The 21,867-nt window shown below is 43.4% G+C and overlaps 1 pseudogene; it reads left to right on the top strand.

Annotated features, from left to right (window-relative positions):
* LOC147914603 (uncharacterized) overlaps positions 1-21,867 on the top strand; it is a 66,623-nt pseudogene that overhangs the window by 11,683 nt on the left and 33,073 nt on the right.

The following is a 21,867-nucleotide window of genomic DNA, read 5'->3' as shown; positions in this document are numbered from 1 at the left end:
AAGCACTCTGATAGGTAGAATGCTCAATAGACAAACTTTTGCGCTTTTAAAGATGCCTGTTCAAAAGCTAAGTCTTTCATTCTTTCAGACTAAAGTAAGCTACGTCTGGGGCAGGATAGATGTGGGCAAGATGGGGAATGGGGCTCATATTCTGTTTTAAGCTGTCCAACACTGCACCCCAGAGGTTAGAAATTCTTGTCAGCTTGTTAGAAAGATGCAGAAACCTGAGAGGAGGACCAGAAGCTGGAACTGTCCCCAGGACTTAACAACACCACACACATTCTTTCAGGACAAGCCTTAACGTTTCCAGGAGACTTGACACTGACTTTTTTCATCAGTTTTACAAGAATTTCTGCCAAGATGGTGGATGGGGTGGAGGAATATGTTGGTAAGAATTTTAAGTACTGCAGTTCCAATGGCCCTGCAATATCTGTGTGGAATTTTAAAATCAAAGAATGCTACCGGTTGGACACATGCTGGCATGTGAGAGGTGCTCCAGTCAGGAGGAAAGGGGTTTCCCTTTTGATAGGGTGCTCTTTTGACCTTTGCCCTAAATCCAGAGTTCAGATATGAGCAGGTCTCAGTCTTAGAAGAGATAGTAGCCATTTGATTTCATTAACCTTCTTTTTGTGGCAGTAGAATTTTCTGAACGGAAATGAGACCTCTGAGACTCTTGGCATAGAAACGGTAAATGAGAAATCTATCCATGAAGACTTCTCTGCATTTAATTAAGTGACGATCTCCGGGGACTTAGTATATAGAAGAATAAACCCGTCACACAGAATGACTAAATTTGGGGGCTTTAGTCCAAATCATAATAAGATTCTAGTGGTATATAAAAACATGCAGAAATGAATAGTTTTGAAGAAATATTTGCTAGCATTTTTTGTCTTGTGACTGCGAGTTAGGCAAATGCGAATTAAAATGGGTTTCTTGAGTTCAAGGGAAGGTTTCAAATCAGCATGAACCTTTTCGGTTTTTCTTACTATTGGGAGAGAGGCTGCGGAGAAGAGCCCTTTCTGTCTCGTGATGGGGAACTTCTGGGACAACTTCTAGCTTGTGTTCTGTGACTCATAAGTCATGATGATGTAGGAGATAGTCAACAAGGCAGTGAGATCTGCTCTAGTTCTGTTGCATCTTTTAGGAATTTTCCCAGGAACTCTCTGATACTTTTGGGCAGAAAGAGCTTATGGAGGGCCTGAAAGTTATAATGCATTCTACACACCTTGGAATTTAACGTCACACTACCCAATCCGTACAGACCTGTCCACTTCCTTGCAGAGAGGAATCTCCATGAATTACAGGGTAGTGAAGGGGTGTGTGTGTGTGTTTGTGTGTGTGTGTAACGAGCATATTTTCACGTGATATAGTTCCATTTCATGTTTTGTGGGTTTAACTGATTACAATAAACAATGGAGAGGTATCTTGTTTTGATGTTGTGGCTGCCTTCTTTCAGGGTCCTGCCTCCTTCCAGTGACAGGAATATTTATTTAGTGACAGCTTGAAAAATTTTAAAGCCTTTGGCAGAGTTTTTTTTTTTTTTTTTTTTTTAAAGAACTGCATTAATACATTCCCTCCCTATTAAAAGAAGAAAGGAACTTATGAGCTCACTTTGTAAATGATGAAATCTAATTAACGGAGGCATTATGTTAGCTCACGGCCTAGCGACATTAGTGGCAGCAGAGCTCAGCCTGGGGCTCTCGGGTGAAATCTGGATCCGGATTTTGCCTCGTCCTGTGTGAGTCACCTTGGTCAGGTCTTCTAGGTTTCTGAGCCTCAGTTACCTCATATGTAAAATGAGGACATAATAGATGAGAATGTGTGTAGGGGCAGTAGAACTGTATCTCATACATAATTGGCACTCAGTAAATGTTAGTGGCCATTAGCATCATTATTATTAATAATAAGTCTGCTCCAAATTCCCACGCTTGGGTGGAATCTCGCTGGTGATGTTGCCTGCACCTGCCCCTGGCCAGGTCAGGGATGCTTGGCTGCTGATTTGGGCAATGGGCTTTAATTTCTGGCGTCAGTCCTTCCCTTCTTATTCCAGTCTCCTTGTAGCTCCATGCACTTTCAATTCTCTTTGCCCTTGGATCAGAGTAGCCTGTACTTATATGCTTGGATTTTAAGGGCAGTTGCCATTTCTTAGACAAGAGCATCCTTTGGAGAATTGTATAATCTGGAGCCAGAAAGCAGCACTGACCTTGAAGCCAGATAGCCTGGGTTTGAATCTTAGTTTCACATCTTATGATCTGAGGCGGTCCAGTCCAGGGAGCCAGCATAGCACAGTGATTTCAGGCTTGAGTGCTGCGGTAAGACTCTGTGTTGAAATCCTTATTCCCTAGAGAAATGACTTAATCTCCCTGAGCCTCAGTTTCCTCATCTGTAAAATGGGGGTACTGATCCCCACTTCACAAGTTGTTGTGAGGATGGAAATGACAAAAGGCATGGAGCAATGTACCTGCCCTAATTAATAGCCAGGAACTGTGATGGGGGCAGGAGCAGGGATGGACCACAGAGGCCGGGAAGCAAGCAAGGATTACATCTTTCTCACTAGCTCCAGAGCTGAAGCCACTTCAGGTACCGACTGTTCGTAGGAACCCTTGCCACATAGTAGCTGTTTGTGATCTTGGGCAAGTTACTTAACCTCCCCAAGCCTCATTTTCCTCATCTGGAAAATGGGATTAATGATAATCTTTACCTCATAGGATTGGCATAAGGACTAAATGGTATTATATTAAGTGCTCAGCTCAGAATTATAGTAAGTAGCCAATAAATATTTATTACTGTTCTTACTATTACAACATGACCCTGGGTAAGTTATTTAATCTCTGAGGCTCAATTTTTTTCATCTGTAAAGTTGGAATAGTTATATGTCTCATAAAGGTGGGAGGAATAGATATAATAATGTACATAAAGAACGTGATGCATAGCAGATTCTCGACGAAGGGAGCTATTTTATTATTTCCACAAATTAGCCTTCATGCTGGAGAGCTGTCTCCGGCCAAGGGCCTTCTGTGGCCAGCTTCATGCTTTTCATTTGCTGCCCAAGTTGAACCACATTCCCCACAGAATTGACATCTTTCCAGAGTGGATTCTATTCCAGGTATCACCATGCAACCCAATCTCTGCCTGGACAGGGCCTTTGCACCCAGACAACGCTCCCAGGGCCCTGGTGGCAGCCTGGCCCGTGAGGCCGCTGTATTCGATTTTTTGTAGGTCAACAAACAAATATTTGAAATTAAATAAGCACGTTAGTCGTGGCAGGTTCAGGTTGCTGTAATTAGCTTCTGTCTGGCCTGTGTAGCAGCGGCGGGCCTGTGCTTCTTACTGCAAGAAAAAGCTGGTCCCAGGGCTCTGAGGGTGCTGCGGCTGACAGCACTTGACGTTGATGCTTCAGGACAGATGCTGGCAAAAGCCACTTCCTGTGGTGGTGGTGGGGAGTGTGGGCCTTTAATTTTTCAGGCTGTAGAGAGGTATTGACCATGCTATTAGGCTTAGCAATGGGAATAGGAAGATGGGGTAGGCATAGTCTCTGGTCACTAGGAACTGTGATGGGGGCAGGGGCGGGATAGGCCACAGAGGCCAGGAAGCAAACAAGGATTTCATCTCGCTCGCTGGCTCCAGGGCTGAAGCCACTTCAGGTTCAGACTGTTCTTTGGGTCTTGCTGGGGAGGTGTGGCTTATCCAGGTGAGGCTACCTACTGGGTCCTGGACCAGCTTACCTATGAGTGGTGTAGTGCTCCCCTTGGCCCCTCTCCCGGCACAGGCCTAGCTCTTCTTCCCGCTCAGAAACTCTGACCTACCTGGACCCCAGCTTGGCCTCCCTTTCTTTCTCTTTCCTGGAAATTTAGCACCTTTCAGACTGAATTTCAGTTGCAGTGTATCACTACCCTGCAATCTGCCAAATCAGTGATGCATTTAATCATAATGATAATAATACTAATGATAACAGTACACTGCTTTGGTAAAGTTCTTTTGATTTTTCAGAACAAATTGTATTTTTATCTCATTTTTTTCCAGAAGCCGCTATATATGCATATTCATCATCTCCACCAGGCATTTACTGAGTACCAACCATGTTTATCAGCCTTGGAGGTGCAAAGAAGTATAATTGACAATGCCCATCCAGCTACCCTCCACCCTTTAAGGGGAAGCAGTGTGGAAAGTAAAAGTAATGTGAACTTCGTAAACTTCCCTACTACTCAGTAGCTCTGTGACATCTGGCATGTTATTTAACCTCAGTTTCCACGTCTGTAATATAGGAATAATAACGGCACTTCTTTCTTAGGATCTTTATGTGCATGAATCCCACGTACAATCCTAGTAAGTGTCAGCATTGAATTAGGCACCCAGAACGTGTTAGCGACTTTGTAAGCATAATCTCCAACACCTTACTACAGCTCTGCGTGGTGACTATTACTGCTCCCATCTTACAGGGGAGGAAACTGAGGCCTAGAGACTTTCTTAAGGTCACGAAGCTATTATGTGGGAAAGTTGGGATTCAAACCCAGCCCTTCTCTAGATACCTGGTCTTTGCAGTACAGCCTCGCTGGAGCCTATTAGATTATAAACCCACAGGAAGGTACAAACAGCGAGAACTGGAGGAACGCAGAGAAGGGAGCCCAAGAGATGAGTGCCTGGTTATTCTGAACATGTTGTTGGTTCCACTTATTTTTAATTTTATGCACTTCTACTTTTCCTTTTTTCTGAGGAAGAGTCACCCTGAGCTAACATCTGCTGCCAATCTTCTTCATTTTTTGCTTGAGGAAGATTAGCCCTGAGTAACATCTGTGCCAATCTTCCTCCACTTTGTATGTGGGTTGCCACCTTAGCTTGGCTGCCAAGTGGCGTGGGTCTGCTCCTGGGATCGGAACCCCCTGACTCAGCCTGCCGAAGCGGAGCACGCATAACTGAAACCACTATGCCAGCAGGCTGGCCCCTATGCACTTCTGCTTTTAACGCGAAAACAACACTTAAGTAGACTATTCCAGAATAATTTGTGTTTATATCAGTATTTGCATGAGTTAGCCATTTTGCTTTCAGTCAATGCTGTTGTGAGGTATTTGTACTCAAAGTTTTGCTCAGATAAAAGGGGCATTTTGTTTAAAGGGGAGCATTTCGGTGATAGCAAGGCCAAATATACTGTATGTGACTTTGGGACTCAATTTGGCGCCAGTGCCCTCTGGTGGTAAATCTTGGAAATCATTTACTTCTCACGGAGTGTAAGAACTGAAGAAGAAAAAGATCTTGAATTTACCAAGATCTTTCTGATATCTCTTGCTACAATATTAACTGGCAACCCTGGTATCCTTATGTATTTTCTAAAAATATCTTTATAAAGGTCCAAAACTGTAAGAAAGAGGTGACTTTTTACACAAATATTGGTTGCATTTGCCTTTAATGGTTTGGGGTGGGAAATATTTTGAAATCAACGATTTCATGCTATGTGAATTACTGTCAAGGAAAGTAAATATAGCCTAAAGATTTTTACTTGATGCCTTTTCCACAGGGTGATTTTAGAAAATGTTGCATTGGAATACACTTTTCATTTATTTATATCTATTTCTCCATAAAATACACTTAAAAGAAAAAAGACATCCAAGTGGGATCTTGCTAGGATTTGTTTGGAGTCATGGTTCCAAAGCCCTTGGTTGAAGGCTGGATTCCACTTCCCTTGGATGCAATGGAATCTAAGGGAGGAGTTAAAAGTAAATTGTGTGTTTCTGAAGAGAGTATCATTGAAATTTCCATTTTCTCTCAGGTTCTCAAATGTGGCATCTAATTCTGCGGTCCACAGGATATCTTGAATGGTGTTCCTCTAAGAGGGGTTATATGAGCAGGTGCAATGGGCCAGCCATTGTGTCAGGTGTTTTATATCCTGTTTAATTTTCATGACAATCCTTTTAAGTCTGATTATAGCCTCATTTTCTATAAGAAACAGACTCAGAGAGCTTAAGTAACTTGCCACCCAGCTGTTAAGTGGCAGACCTGGGATTCAACCTCGAGTCTCTGATTTCGCAGTTTATGGCTTTGCCTTCTTCCTGTGGAGGACTCCAAGTGCTGGGTCGTGTTCACATGCAGCTCAAATCCCAAACTGCAACCATGAGCTCTGCTGTGTGTTACGTTCCCTCAGAGGAGAATAGCAGCGGGGGCTAATGTGTTTGTGTAAGTAGTCTTGGCTGACACGTGGCAATGTCGCCTCTACAGAACCATAGGAAACAGAAAGCTCTGCTTTGCTCCCTACTAATAAATCAAGATCAAAAATACTGATGACTTCTACTTATGACGGTGAGATTTGCACAAAGCCACACCTGGCACAGCTCCTTTAAACACATGAGTCACCTCTATGGCACAAGTTAGAATTCCCAAAGGGGACACTGCCTTCAAGAAACTAGACACAATGCAAAATTGCACCTCACTCCGTATCTCTCTTGGCCCCAACTTTGCTACTCATTTGCTCATCATGGGCTAACCTGTCCCTGAGATTTGATACACTCTGGTGCTGTCTGGATTAATGACGTTAGCTCCCAGTGGCAGTTCTGCCTCCCTTTCTTAGAAAAAGTACTTTGTAAAAATATTTACAATCCTAATCTTCTCCCTCACTAATACATTGTTGGCAGGAGGGTAAATAGGCTCTTCGAAGGGCAATTTGGCAATGGCTATTTTGCTGTTTCGCTTCCAGGAATTTATTCTATATAACTACTCCTGCGTATGTTCAAAGATACATTTATAAGAATATTCATTGCAGCATTGTGTGTAATAGCAAAAAATAAAAAAAATAAGAAAAAAGAAAATCCCTCTAATATCCATCAGTAGGATATTAATTAAACAAATTAATGGTGCCTGATTCCATGATACTATAGAATCAAGCAGCTATTGAAAAAACAATGACATGGATATATATGTTAATATTCCCACAATATATGGCTGGAAAAGGTTCTACAATATATTGTTCAATTTAAAAAACAAAGACAAGTTGCAGAACAGTGTATATAGCAGAAAAATTATATGATTATTTCATAGGAAAAATATCTGTAATGACATACATCAAACTGTTAACAGAGGGTAATTCCTCAGGAGTGGGTTTGGGATGAGGAAGGAGTACGATACGGTGGGGGGAGCTTCTATTTTCTACTTATAAAATTCAGGATTATTTGAATTTGTAAAAATAAGAAGGATGTGTGAGTTTTGGAATTAAAAAATTAATGCTTTTGTATATTAACTGCAGCAAAAATATTTGAAACAGAATTCTGCCAAGGATGTAGGTGACATAGCATTTCGGGTCCATTTTGTCAAGTATTCCCAGGACCCCCTGTTCCACTTACGTGTCTCAGATTTTTCCTTGGCCAGTGCCCCTCGGGCTTGCCTCAGGTGGTCCTGAACACCAAAGTCCGTGAAAGCTAGACAGTGGTCAGTGTTGGCAAGTAGCCTCTCTCTTTGCCATGCTTCACACCCCTCCCCCCAACTCTGTTGTTGGCCTTTTGGGAATATCATCATGAATAGGAATTCATAGTGGAGAAGGAAGGTGACATGGTCCAGTTAAGTGCAGTAATAAATTAGGAGGCATAGTGGAAGAAAGTCCAGTCCTGCAATCTGGAAGAAGCATCTGGAAAGTTCTCTAGACCTCAGGTTGGAGCCCCAGTCCTAGAAAAAGGCTGGTCCCCATAGGTGGACAGATCACTCTGGTTTCCAAGCAGGCTGGCAAGGGGCATCTGGGACATGTTGAGCACGTGCCAGGCTGGAGGCTGACAATACCAAGGCATGATCTGAGTCCTAGAGGGTATGGGGTACCAGGTCAATAGCCAAAAGTTAGGTACAAGGAATAAAGTGACCCAGAATGGGCCACAGAGTGAAGAAAAGTCTTAAGAACAAAGCAGAAGTTCTCGAAAAGTCTTCTTATAGAAGGTCAGCATCAGTAAGTCCCGGGGTTGGGGTTGGCCCTGAGTATGTCGGGAAGAGATGAGGGCCTCAGGCTCTGTAAGGAGAGACGGCATGAAGAGGTGGCAGCTGCAGATGGCCTGAGAGGTGGGGGAATTTGCCTCTTCTGGTTTCCAGTCACCCCAGCTTATTGAAGAACTGTTGAGTGTGGGTGTTGGGGTGGGGGTGGGTGGGACAGGAAGAGCTTAATGAGCAACTGAAGCTGCCACACTGCTACCATCAGGACTACATTATTCTTTTCATTTGGAAGCCCAAAAATGGTGAGTATATAAAGACCTTGAAGGCTTAGCAGGTGTTGGAAAAACTACCACATTACTGGTACTTCAAGGGACCGCTTTACAAAATAGTGCCCCTAACTTCCAAACTTTCTGGCTACTGTTTCTTCTCTGTCATCATCTCCAATCACCCTCGCCTCCAGCCACACTGGCTTTATCACTGTTCCTGGGAGATGCCTCAGGGCCTTGGCACTGACTCTTCTCTCTGCCTGGACCACTCTTCCTTAAGAGAGCTACATGCCTCACACCCTCACCTGCAAGTCTGCTCAAAAGTCACCTTCTCAGGGAGGTCTAACCTGACCATGCTATTTTAAACTGTGCTCCAAGTTTCCCTTACTTTGTTCTCCCCCGCATAGTGATCACTACAAAATTTAATAATTAATTTTTATTGCCTACCTCCTTTCTCAGCCTCCTTCCTGCATCCCAGAATGTAAACTCTATGAGCAAGCATAGAGGTGTTTTTTCGGCCTGTTTTGTTCATTGACAAACACCCAATGCCTAACACAAGGAATATTCTGTAAGTATTTGTTGAATGAATGAACTGCAGTACAAGTAGTAAAGAGCTTGGGATCCTTTGCACATGGAATGCTGCCCAGATACATAGAAACCATTTCTGAAGCATTTCCAAAGACCTACTCTGTTTCTCCTTTTTACACTCTAAGATACCTATGGATTTAGGTCCTGGCATTCAGCCCAGGAGATATGATCACTGATGAAAGTTGAGCAAAGCAGTTAAAAGGATGTGTTTGGAGTCACAGACCCAGGTTGGACTACAAACCTTTCCACATACCAGCTGTGCGACTTTAGGGAAATTATCTTCTCTAAGCCTGAGAATGAAATGTGTGTGTGAATGCACGAAGCGTGACACAGTGGCCATTAATAAGTGGTAGCTCATATCATCAATGACGGAGATGGATGAAAGAAACGGAGCAACGCATTTTAAAAAGGCAGTTTCCCTCCTGGTAGTCATTTAAGCTGCCTTAGATGAAAATATTGGGGGAAATCCCCCAACTTTCTAGTGAATTTAAAAATATCAAGAGATTTTAGTAGATTCCAGGTTTTTCCTTCAATAAGATAAATTATTTTCTAAAAGCCCAAATAAGCACAGGGTCTTGGAGTAGGGGAGTGTCTTTGTGCCTCGGATCTCCCTTCCAGGAAGGTACGCAGAACCACGGAGGCATCTGGTGCCTGGAATGCAGGGTGTGGAGCCAAGCAGAGAATTCACGCGGTCCCAAGATCTGGAGCCAGGTTACCAGTGCAGATGGAAAAGAGCAAAGTGCAAAATCTGTGGGTTCAGCAGAGGGAAGGGAAGACAGAAAGCGTTTGAGAAATCAGCAGATGAAAAGTGGGCCAGAACCAAAGCCCGGGCAGGTGGTTGTGGCAGCTTTGTATCTAGAGCCCACGACCGCAGGTAGAGACAAGGAGATGGGAGAAAGGAGCTTAGGGCTACCTGTGCCAACCTTCCTGTCGGTACTAACCTCACCTCCTCAACAGCCCAGAAAAGGGCTCCAGGGTAGCCTCCCACTGCTCTTCCTGATCCCATGCCTGCTGCATTGCTTGGCTTCTTCCCTATCCTGCTTCCCCCCTCCCTTACTGGTTTCTTCTGGGAGCCTTGCGTGAAAAAACCGCTTTCACCTGAATCATTAACTCAGGATCTGCTTTTGGGAGAACCCAACCCAAGACAGAAGGTATCTCACAGCCTCAGAGTTCAACTCAGGAAAGGATTCTGGTTGGCCAGCTAAGGTCACATGCCCACCCCTGGGGCCTTTGACTGGCAACTTCTCCTGCATTCCTACTCCCTCCCCCACACCCACATGATCTGATCTAGACAGCTGGCAGAGCTCCAGCCCATTACGTGAGGGGCATTGTACCAGGCACTAAGGATGCTATAGTGAGCACCGTCCCTGTCCTCCTGGGCTTACAGTCAAGCAGGAGAAAGCCGTTAGTCAGGTAATCCCCTCCCCCACAAACTGTGGACAGTGCTATGAAGGAAAAGCACAAGGTGCAGTAAGTGGGAGGGGCATGTCACAGGCAGCGCCGGCTCACTGCTGCAGTGAGGAGAGTTGGCAGTAAAGAGTTCGCGAGCAGAAGCCATGGCAGGAGAGCAGGTGAGAGGTGATGGTAGCTTGATTAGAGCAGTGGCCCTGGAGTTGGAGCGAAGTGGAAAAAACTCAAGACTCCTCTAGAGACCTAACCTACTGCAGTGGAACATGGGCCTCATACTCGCCAAGTCCCTGTCAGTGCCCGAGGGTAAATGAGAAAACAGACTAAAAACCAACTAATCAAAACAAGAAAAGCTACACTGCACTTCGCTAACATTAGCAAACTTTAGGAGAAGCAAAAGAAACCTTAGTGGTGCCCTCTAGCCTAAAGATTCATTTTATTATTTACTACTGCCCAGGCTTTATTTTCAATAAATGCATCCATCTCCTGTTTGGAAAGGGTTTCTTGGCTTTGGAAAAATATTGCCTAAATAAATGTTACACTTCAGCGTTTCCCCATATTTCCATTATTTTTATTCCTTGGGGGTGGGGGTGCTCTAGAGGATAATTTGATCTATGGATCTGATCTCTATTCCTGATGCTGTAGGTGATAGAGAGCGGCTGTTTTCACGTGTATTTTTCATGAATTATTCACATATGAGAAAAAGATAGCTCAGAAATAGAAGCTCTTTCACGGTCTCTCCACACAGATGGTGACTAGTTTGTGTAGACCCAGGATTTTGGGGGTGGCTAAATCATTACGCCAAAGCGTATTTGATGCTGCGAGGCCTCCTCCGTTCATGCAGGCCTCAAGTGTAAGTGTAGGCGTTGCCCATGTGCCCCACCCCTCTGCTGCCAACCTTCGGGCAAACCGCGCACTGATCGCACTTCCTCTGGGCAACAGCGATGGGTTTGTCTGGGGATACTAACCATGTTGAACCAGACTTGTTTCCAAGCAGTAGAAGGAACTAGAGTGTGGGGGGATCTCCCAAGTAACTGCAGCCCGTGCCACCTGCTTTGGCTAAAGAAGAGGGCTCTGAGGCTTCAAGAATCCAACTGGCTGGGGCATTTGGTTCCAATTTGCCAGATCATTTTTCCATTTAGGACTTCACTAAGCATATTAACAAATATTTACAAGTGACATTGCTTAGAATACAAAAGGTATCCTTGTTTTGTGTATTTTTTCTTTTTTTTTTTTGGTCTTGTGTATGTCAAGTCTTCAGAATCCTTCAGGCAGTCAAGCTTCTTGGCAGTTCTAGTTCTCTTTCCAGACGCACAGTTCTTTAAGCTCTAATCTTTTTTTTTTTTTTAAATCATTTTCCCCTCCCCCTTAACTCCTGTTCCACCTGTATTGTTCTTTTTTCCCCGTGTTATACTGTGTCTTTGCTCTTCTTCCTTCTCCTGTCCCTTTCATTTTTCCCATTCTGTGCTCCCCTGCTACATCTCATGAACTCAGAAATTGCCCTCCAAATACCATGGGTGTCACTAACTATTCAGTGGCAAGGGCTTCTCCCACTCTGGCTTGGAAGATGACATTTCCCAGAGTATTTCCCGCAGAGGCTGACCGGTCTGACCCACATAATGCCAGCAGTTAAAATAATCCCAGCTCAGAGCCCACGGGACTCACCAGTCATTATGCTGCATTGGGAAGTAAAACTGATTTGGCAGCCTCATTAGATTATAATCAGCTCAGATCTTCCTTGAGCATAACATGTGTCCCCAGGAGCAGCAGAGGGGAGAAAAACCACTTCTCCTCGTCAACTTTCTGCACTTCTTCTAGGTTCTTGGCTCAAATTAAATATTTACTCTGTTAGAGCAGAGAGTATGCCTATCACCTTATGTGGGTTTCTAATTTGTTTTGGAAGCTACTAGAAGACTCCAGGATAGCATCTATCATCTTACCAAGGCAGTTCCAGGGTACAGATTGCATAGGCCAATGGATGCTGGGCCAAGAAGCTTGGACCACATTGTGTAACAGTAGCAATAATAGCTATTGTTACTGGATGCTCACTAAATACCAGACCCTGTTCTATATTAGTTTATTGAATCCTATGAAATTAATCCTATGAAATATGTACTATAGTATCCCTGTTTTAAGAGGACACTGAGGCACAGAAAGTCTAAGTAACTTGCCCTAAGTAACATAGTTAATAAGTGGAAGAATCAGGATTGGAGCCCAGGCAGACTGGCTCCAGAATCTGTGCTCTCAGTATTTCCCTACATGACACTCTGTAGGTAATAGGGAACTCCAGGAGGTTGGTGAGTAAGCATGACATGAAGACAGTGATGCTCAGGAGGAGACATTTGGAAGCAGAGAGATGAGTGATTGATGGATGAAGGAAGGAATCCAGTAAGTCTCTTGTAATAAATCCTGGTATATGAATATTAAAATCTGAATTAGAGTGGAAGCAGTGAATATGAAAAGCTATAGATGTGAGAGATGGTGTGAAGGACTTATTTGAACTAATTTGGGACATAGAGGGAAGAGCATAGTTCGGAATGTTCAGCCTGAGAGAATGGTGGGGCCATGGTCAGAAGTAGAGGTGGCAGAAAAAGCCTCTGACTCATGTGTGGTCCTCAGATATTGGGTTGATAAGGTTTCCAAGATGCAGAAATGAAGCCTCCTCTCGCCTCCTCATTCTCTATCCCCCAAAGGAGGGATGCTGCTGTGGATGGGTTACGTTCAAGGGGACCAGCATGCTAGAGGGTGGGGCTCCTGCTGGGAGAAGTGAAGAGATTATAAACAGAACCACCCTTCATCCCTTGTTTTCCCCAGAATAAAGGAAAGTCAGATTCCAGGTACCTCCTGGTCTGGGTATGCCCCCAGCCTCCTTGGAAGTCCTTGTGGGTGGGCCCAGGGAAAAGGAGCATGGAGGGCTAGCTCAGGGGAAGGGCATGCTCACATTTTCACATATCCTCTTACTTTCTTCTCTGTAGGAAAAATGGTAAGATGTGAGAGTCAAGAATGGTGTGAGGGCCAGGGAGAAATTAGCCAAGTAACAGGCTATTTAACCTGCCCTTATTCTAGGTCTAGTATTAAGGGGCATAAAAAAGGGGTCCTCAAAGCTCAGCTCCCCAGGGCAGGGCCAGGAGTTTGGGGTTGAAACCCTAGGCTGTATTGAAGACTATGCATTTGTCGTCAAGCAATGTCCTTGTAATCCAGAGCAGAAGTCATCGATGGGGTGGGATTTAAAGATTCAGAATCCATCTTTATCAACCATGATAATGATTTTTTTGTCTCATCAGCTTAAATTCCCCCTCTCTAGTTCTTTAATGTTCTAACCTGCCTATGTCTTCCCATTTCAGCAGGATACTCAGTGGTGATGACTATTCTTGAAATATTTGGTGCAAAGAGCTAAAAGGAGCTATAAAAATAAAGGACTCCCCCATGCAAAGTATTGCGATGCCTGATAAGATGATGATATCTGAAGCCCTGATTTTAAAAAGCTGTTATTGCCAATAAACAAATAAAAACTAAGAGGTATGTGAATATTAATAATTTGGAGATGTAGATGGAGGTATCGATAAGCTTGAATATGTTCACACTTCATCATTTTAATTAACAAAGTTCTTTTTCTTGTAATTTCAGCAGGAGGTATCCCAGGGTAAGAGAACAAGACTTGGATTTATGTGAATAGGATTTTTTTATTTCATCACTGAATCCAATAGTGTTTTCCTAGTGTGAAAACAGATGGCAGAGACTTTATTTGTGGTCAGAGGCATTATGTATGAGAGTGAACCTTTCTTCGACAGGCAGATTTGAATAAATTCAGGAAGTGATTTAAGACATGGTATGTCTTTTAGAACCTGATCCACGGCAGGTACTTTTATTAACAAAATTTATACACTCAAATCCAGTGAATCAGAGGAACTAATTTTCATTCGAATCATGAATTTTTTTTTTTTTTGGCCGTTGACTACTACCTGGTGATTAGGATTGTCTCGGAAAACTCAGTCTGTGAGTCAGAGTTTGCATGTTTCTCATAACCTAGCTGAAGAATGTCATCTGATCTGGTTTTAATGATCTTAGTGTGTTTAAAAATTATTTGGAGGAGATAACCAAATCCTGGTTTGCTGTTAATCTTATTAGTCCATGAACTGTAATTTCGGTATCTCCAACAATGCAAAGTTTACGTGAGATATTGTCCTGAAAGGCTGTTTGAAACCATTAATTACTTTGCAAATGTAAGGAGGTAGTGTTAGTATTACAACACACAACTTTGATACAAAGCCAAATTTCTCCTACATTCCCAATGGAAATTAGGCAATTAGATGAACTCTTCCCTGCTTCCAGAGTATTCATTGGATAACTCTGGTTTTGGAACCAAAACAGGATACCTGCAGGGAGGATACCGTGTGCCGTACACAGATGTGGGAAATAGCTAAAAGACGTATGTGTTTGCAGTGACTTAACTGTCGTGGTCTACTCTTGGGTCAATTTCCTCTGTAGGGTTCATCAGTGAACTTATTGGATTGTAATTCCTTGATTTTTCTTCTCTTCTCTGTTTCTTTTCATCCCTACCAATACATTGACTCAAATTTGTATAATGAAGGAGGATTAGGTGACCCAGTGCCAGAACCGGGCTGAGAGCTCTGAATTGGACAAGGTAGAGGTGATATGCACCAATGAAATCTTTACTTGGCAGCTTAGGACCATGTAGATCTCTATAGATAGAGGATCTCAAACTCTAATGTGATGACAATCTCTTGGTTAGCAATTACCTTGTAAAAAACAAAAAACAAATTCTGATACAGTAAGTCTGGGATGGAGTCCAGGAATCTATATTCTTAACAATTATTCCAGGGAATTCTGATGCAGCTGGTTGAAGGACCACAATCTGAGAGACCCTGCAGAGAGAGTCTTAACTCCATGGCACCCTAGTGCTCAAGAAAATTGATTACAGCTATTAAAGTCCTTACTTTTCTTTGTGTAGAAATAATGTAGTTCTGTCTCAGTAAGTATAAATACATGAATGTGGCATTGTCTACTCTAGGAGGTTTAATGCTTCTGATTCCTTTTTCACCAAGGTTGGGAGATGCAAGATGAGGGTGGATATTCCCAGAGATGTGACATGATCACAGTGACCAAAGAAACAGTGTGAGAATATAGATCCAAACTTTCAATACCCTGCACTTGAATCACTTTTTCTGAGTTGACTTGTAAATCAATAAGAACAACCAGAGTCAGCCAATTAGTAAATAAACGCAAAATCAGGAAAAGCACAGAGGATGACGTAAAGTAACGGAGCTCTAGTTAATCCTGTAGAAGGAATATAAAGAGCGACAGCTCAAAGAGCTGGGAGTTATAATGCTCCAGAAGCCATGTGAGCACAAGGGGGGTTCCCAGTCTCAACATGCTATTGTGTGGTTTTAATAAATGTATTTAGATTCTTATTATTCTGAGGACTCACATGTAAAAGGTACAGGTGGGGCACAGTGTAGATAGCACAGAAACATGTTATGTTTACCCTGGGCACTTGGAGAGAAATGGAGCCTTGGCTCTCAGAACTTACAGGTAATTTGGCAAATGTTTCTGTGTTCCTACTGTGTGCTCAGCATTGAGCCCAGAGCCCCAATAAGTCTGACTCGTGCTCTGTGATCACGACCAGCCAGACAGCTGCCTTGCATTCCTCAGAGCCAAACTGAGGCTGGCTTTCAATTCTTGGTGTAGCACATAGACATAAGCAGCTTTCTAGTGTTCTGGGCTTTCATTCTTGCTTAAGGGGCCAACTCCATCCCTCAACCTGGAGAGATTAAAATGCGAACTAATTGCTGCAGATCACTGATTTCTAGTTCCAAACCTGAAAAATGTTAGTGAAGACATTGACCTACTTCAGAGAGAAGCACCTAACCCCGTGCATTAAACAGTGTGTGGGAGAAAGCATCAGGTAAATTGGCAAGATATGGACTTTGGGGGCCCTAGACTTGAAATCAAATCCTGATTCTGTCACTTTCTGCTCTCTCTGAGCCACAGTTTTCTCATCTTTAAACTAGGAATGATTCCACCTACTTCATTAGGTTTATGTTACCACTAGTAATACACGAATACATATAGCATAGTGCTGGCACATAATAGGGACTTTGGAAATATAAAATGCTCCTTTCTGCTCCTTGTCCTCGTATCCTGGGCCTTCATGAACTATAATCTCAGTTTTTGCAAAACCTCAAATCAAGCAGATATTACGTTTTGGTTTGAACTGTCCTGAGATGAGTGTGCTTGGGGGAGAAGCCCTGTGTCAGAGTTGTCTGCAAATTGAGCATAAAATATTCAAATTCTAAAAAAGAAATCGTCATCTCTCTAGGAGCTTGTCTTAGGCAGGATTCTTTCTAGAAAGTAGAGCCTGAGACCAGGGTTTGTGGGCAGGTAGTTTGTGCACAGGTAACTGGAGCGGGGGGCCTGGGAAGAGAGGAAGTCAATTTATACAAAGTTTGTTATCACGTTTGGTCACAGCTGTGGCAAACTGGGGCCTGATCCTTTTGGGACCATCTGAGAGCCATGAAGAATGCATCTCAGAATTGTCCACTCAAGGGACACAAGTTGGGCAGGCGTCCACAAGCTCCCCTCCTTGACTGCCCCCAGATGTTAACTCCCTCCCACTGCCAGGTTTGCACAAGTGCTGGGTGGTTCCCACAAGGGTCCCAGGCCATGTCTGAGAAGCTCAGGCAAGATGCAGTAGAGGTGAGATACACTCAGGAAAATTGGAGTAAAAGGTTAGGTCCAGAGTATGTAAAGTGGACACGACCAAGTCCAATACTGGAATCAAAAGAAATGCCAGTCGACAGAAAAATGGGCAAGTCTGCTTCTCCCTTCAAACCTCAGATATCTTCCCTGTTTGCACAAGTAACCACTGGAGTATTCTTCAATTGCTTCTGTGTGGCATTGGGTAGCCTCACTGGTCTCTTGGTTTCCTGAACTCTAATTGCATGTAGTCTCAGTAACTTAGCACTTGATGACATATTCTCTTCCTTGTCCTCCAATTTCTTTATATGTTTTAATCATGTCCCTCTTCCCCACAAGAGACATTTGTCTCCTAGGGTAGCTGGGGATTGAGTCTTCTAATTCTTTTTTATCCTATCAGCACCTAACTGCTCAGGAAAAACCTGTTGACTTGAACTCACTTTACAGATGATAAATCCTTTCTCTAGAAGCACAATTATGTTTTCAGAGGCCTGTGAAGTCTTCCACTCCCTGACTATATTGAGATCCTCACCAATTAATGGGGCTTGGAAAGCAACATCTTTAACGAGGGGCAGGGAGCTGGAAGCACGATGGCAGTGCCTCCGGGTGTTGTAAGGTTTTCATCAGCAATTCATTCTGCACTCTTTGTATTTGGTTTCATTCCAATTGCTTCACAGCCAGTAGCACTCAGAAGGGACATATATTTAGACTAGACTTCAGCCTCTTGTTGAAGCTTTCTGTATATAATGAAACACAAATGCACTGGTCCTTTCTCTGCCTATCCTTTTCCCTCTCTGCTTTAGCCCTTCCCAGCTACAGATCCTGAGCTGGGTATGAACTGTGACTAGGATCTGGAGTGGATCAGTAGGGAACGAGTATTTGTTGGATTCTTTTAGATGGCAAAAAAAAGGAACATATCTAAAAAGGAACATATCTTCAGTATTTCTTAGTATGAACTTGGAGCCACTTACATGAGAAGTATTCATGGTTGCCACATTTAGCTGGGCAGGTTGTGCACTGCACAACTCTCAGGAGGCATTCCATCATAGTCAATATGAATGTGTCCCTGGGGGTGTGTGGTGAATAACCTGTGTGGCCACTAATAGTGGCCCTATCTGAGGCCCCATTCCAGTTCTACTGAATCAGAATCCCTAGGGAGGGGGACCAGGAATCTGTCTTTTACCAAATTTCACTGATTCCTATTAAAACTAAAGTTTTAAAATCACTGATTAGGAGATAGGTTTTAAGATAAGCATACACCAGAAAGAAAAAAATGTGGGAAATTATCTTAGCACCTGTGCCGTCACTGGATCCTCTGCTTCTTAGGCTTAGCTGTTCAGCTGGCTTCATGGATAACTCAGTGAATCTTTGCTATTCAGAGTATAACAGCCCTGCTGGTGATCTGATCATCTTTTCATCTCCTTCCAAACAGCCCTCTATTGCTTTCTTTTCTGTGTGTTTTTACATTCCAGCTTCCCCAGAGAGAAGTCCTGATCAGGCTGGGTTGTCACCACCTAATATGGAGTGCTGCATTTAGGTAGCATCTCAAGTCAAGTTATCTCCTTGGCAACAGGTCTTGCTCATGTTCATCTTACGTACACATGTATTGCCTTTGGCCTGGGCACTCATTTTTGGTTCAATGACCAGCAGCTATGGTGTCTTAATGAAGAGAGAACTACCCATGAGCACTTTCCTCTGAAGGGAGTTGTAGGCATGGCCAGCATCTAGTGCTTCATTGTTTGTTAGGACAGGAAAGGGCTGTAATTATTCAATGCACCATCCAGATGCCATGTCCCATAATAATGAGAGCTAATATGTATTGGGTACCACCTTATGCCAGACATTTTTCTAAGCACTTGACTAGCAGTCATAATTTAACTTTCAAAAACAACTTTGTGTGGTAGATGATATTATTATCTTCACTTTACAGGTTGAGAAATTGAGGCATGGAACTTGCTCAACAGTTTGTATATGGCAGAGCCACAATTGGAACCTTCCCAATTTAGCAATGAAGCCATTGCTCTTTACGACTATGTTGGGGTCATGACAAAGGATCATTGCGTGTATGTGTGTGTGTGTCTGTGTGTGTGTTGGGGGTAGGACAGTTATAAAAGGGAGAATGCAAGGCACAAATTAGGTCAGAAAGGCAAGAATATGCAGAAAGCTCCATTGGTGTGTGTTGGGGGAGGTAGTTGGAAGACAAAGACAGATAGATGTCACAAAGTAATAAGACACAGCTGGGCTTGCCTTGAGGGCCAGAGAGGATTCTGGCATGAGATCCTGAGGGGTTTCTCTTACTCACTTCTTCTCTGACTTCTTAAAAAGGAGTAGAAATGGCATCTAATTGTCCTTGGTTCCTTTTAAAAATAATGCCGTATTAAATACCTTCCTTTGGAGCCATAAATCTCCATCCTAGCCAGTACCCCCTGGGGCCTGGTGCTACTTGATAGACAAGCTTTGAGTATTTAGGGTTAGACAGGAAAGTTTGAATTTGAGTGCATTTAAGAAAAGAAGGTGGAGGGCGCTTATCCGTACATTGCCAAGGAGCATAAAATTTGCGGTAGGAATGTGGGAATGGACAACTATTCCACCCTGAAGAATACTCTTAAGGTGCAAGCCCGGAGCAGCTATTCAGCTGTAATTCAGTCTCCACTAAAGATTGAGGCAATTATTCCAGTAATTCAGGAGGAAGGGGGATATTGAATTACTAGAATAATTATCTCCGTTTTTTTCTTCCCTTTTTTGTTTGCGGAGAGAGATCTGGTCTGCTCACGTTAATGCGTGCGGCATTGCTGGGTGGGGGCTGCTTCCTATCCTTAACTTTTTAGTAAAACACAGTGATGATTAAAATATCATTTTTGGGGGCCCATGTGGGCCTTGGCAAGATCTCCTTGGTACTTCTGAAACTGAAACTTTTTACCTTTCATTAGCTACTTTTTTCTTTCAATCAGTGGCTTAGGAAGTAACAGGGAAAACGACGAAAATAGGAGAAAATAGCTATTTTTTTTTTAAAGATTTTATTTATTTATTTTTCCCCCAAAGCCCCAGTAGATAGTTGTCTGTCATAGCTGCACATCATTCTAGTTGCTGTATGTGGGACGCGGCCTCAGCGTGGCCGGAGGAGCGGTGCATCGGTTCACACCCGGGATCCGAACCTGGGCCGCCGGCAGCCGAGCGCACTCACTTAACCGTTAAGCCACGGGGCCGGCCCGAAAATAGCTATTTAGTGCCTGCCATTCTCAAGTCACAATCAGCTTCTTGTGGGTTGAGACTGATTTTGCAAAGTTCTGATTGAAGACAGGGGGATGGACAGGATGGTCTTTGCTCTCCCCAATTCTGAGCAGGCTGGTGGGCTGTGCAAGGGGTAGGTTCTGGCCAATACTTGGCACACTGTGAACTGGGTATTTATATACCCAAAATCAATAGGTCTTGGTGCTGAGAGCAGTATTTGAAGGAGGGGGTTGTAGTTCTCTGGGTCAGTTGTTCCTCTGAGAAACACTCACAAAAATGTTCTCTGTTTCAGGTAGAACGATTACTCCAGAGACTTTAGGAATTTCAAGACAACTGACTGCAAGATAGGAAAGGGGAAATCTTAGAGAAGATAGACTGTTCATCCCTACTGGGAGTCTTCTGTAAGGCACATTGTTGACTTCAAGGCAAGAAGCCATGAAAGTGTGCCTTTCCTTGAGACAGTGAACTCTCTGTTTTCTTAAGTGAATGGAAAAAAAGGGGTGTTTTGGTTCCTTATATCAGTTTCCAGAAATGAGTAAGTTGTACAGTGTACTTCAATCTACAATGCTACCTCGTATAACTTACTGTTACTCAGATGATTCAGAAGACCCTCTGGGATCTCATCAAGATAAAAAGCTAATATTTTGCATTGCAGCTGTGTGGAGAAGCCATTTCCCAGTGACTTCTAGCAATGAGTCAGAAAAATAAAAATAAATACCTTTCTCTGTTATAACATATTCTAAACCAATCATTCAATCAGTTGGTATTTATAGTTTACCTGTAACTGTCAAGAGATTACATAGGTATGTGGGGAGTATAAAGATGTGTAAGCGGTGGACTTATTGGTTGCAAACAGAGTTACGTCTACATAGATTCTTAAGACTAGAACCCAGTATTGGGGGTTTGTGGTGGGTTTGGTAGATCTGCCCCCACTGTCCACTCCACCTACCTTCTAACATGCCTTCCTGCACTGTAGTGGCTGGAAAGCCAAATACCGCATTTCCCAGACTCCCCTGCTGTCAGGGCTCTGGATGTGATTTAAGTCCAGCTGTTACATTGTGCTGGTGCAAGGTTCGGAAGGCAGATACGAGGCAGAGGCCATGCTCTTGCTGCTTCTGCTTTTTCTTTAAAAGTTTGGTCGTGGAGGTATTTGCATTTTCTGTGGCAGCATTAGCAGAAGTTGGTGGGTGTTGAAAGGCAGGTCACAGGGAGGCCATCCTGCAGGTGGGGATTAAAGCAGGTGGTTTGGTGTGGAGCCAGCTTCCTGTCCGTGAGCGCCTCCACACCGTGGTGGCTTCTTGACTTTGGCAGTTGTGTGTTTAGGAGGTGGCAGTTTCCTAATATTGGGATAACCAAGAGCTCCCTTGGTGACCCAGGTCTACCATGTGGCTTTGGGAGTTATTTCTGAAATCTTAACCTAAGTCTGTTTCCCTGGTTCTCCTAATGATTCAGTGAGCTTTTGAATACCCTATAATAAATCCGTTCATGCTTCAACTTGCTAGAAATGCTTATGTTCTCTGCAATTGAACCCTGTCCATGACTGTGATTGGTACAGGAGAGTTATAGGCAACAGACTCTAACGAAATTGGAAGTCTGGATTTGTTTTTTCTGACTTGATTAGATTTTATTTTTTTTGCTGAGGAAGATTGGCCCTGAGCTAACATCTGTTGCCAGTCTTCCTATTTTTGCTTGAGGAAGATTTGCACTGAGCTAATATCTGTGGCAATCTTTCTCTATTTTGTACGTGGGTTGCTGCCAC

This window comes from Ceratotherium simum, chromosome 18, assembly GCF_057802395.1.
Source record: "Ceratotherium simum simum isolate JZ-2026a chromosome 18, ASM5780239v1, whole genome shotgun sequence".
Classification (NCBI taxonomy): Eukaryota; Metazoa; Chordata; class Mammalia; order Perissodactyla; family Rhinocerotidae; genus Ceratotherium; species Ceratotherium simum.
This window is presented reverse-complemented; position numbering and strand designations above follow the sequence as displayed.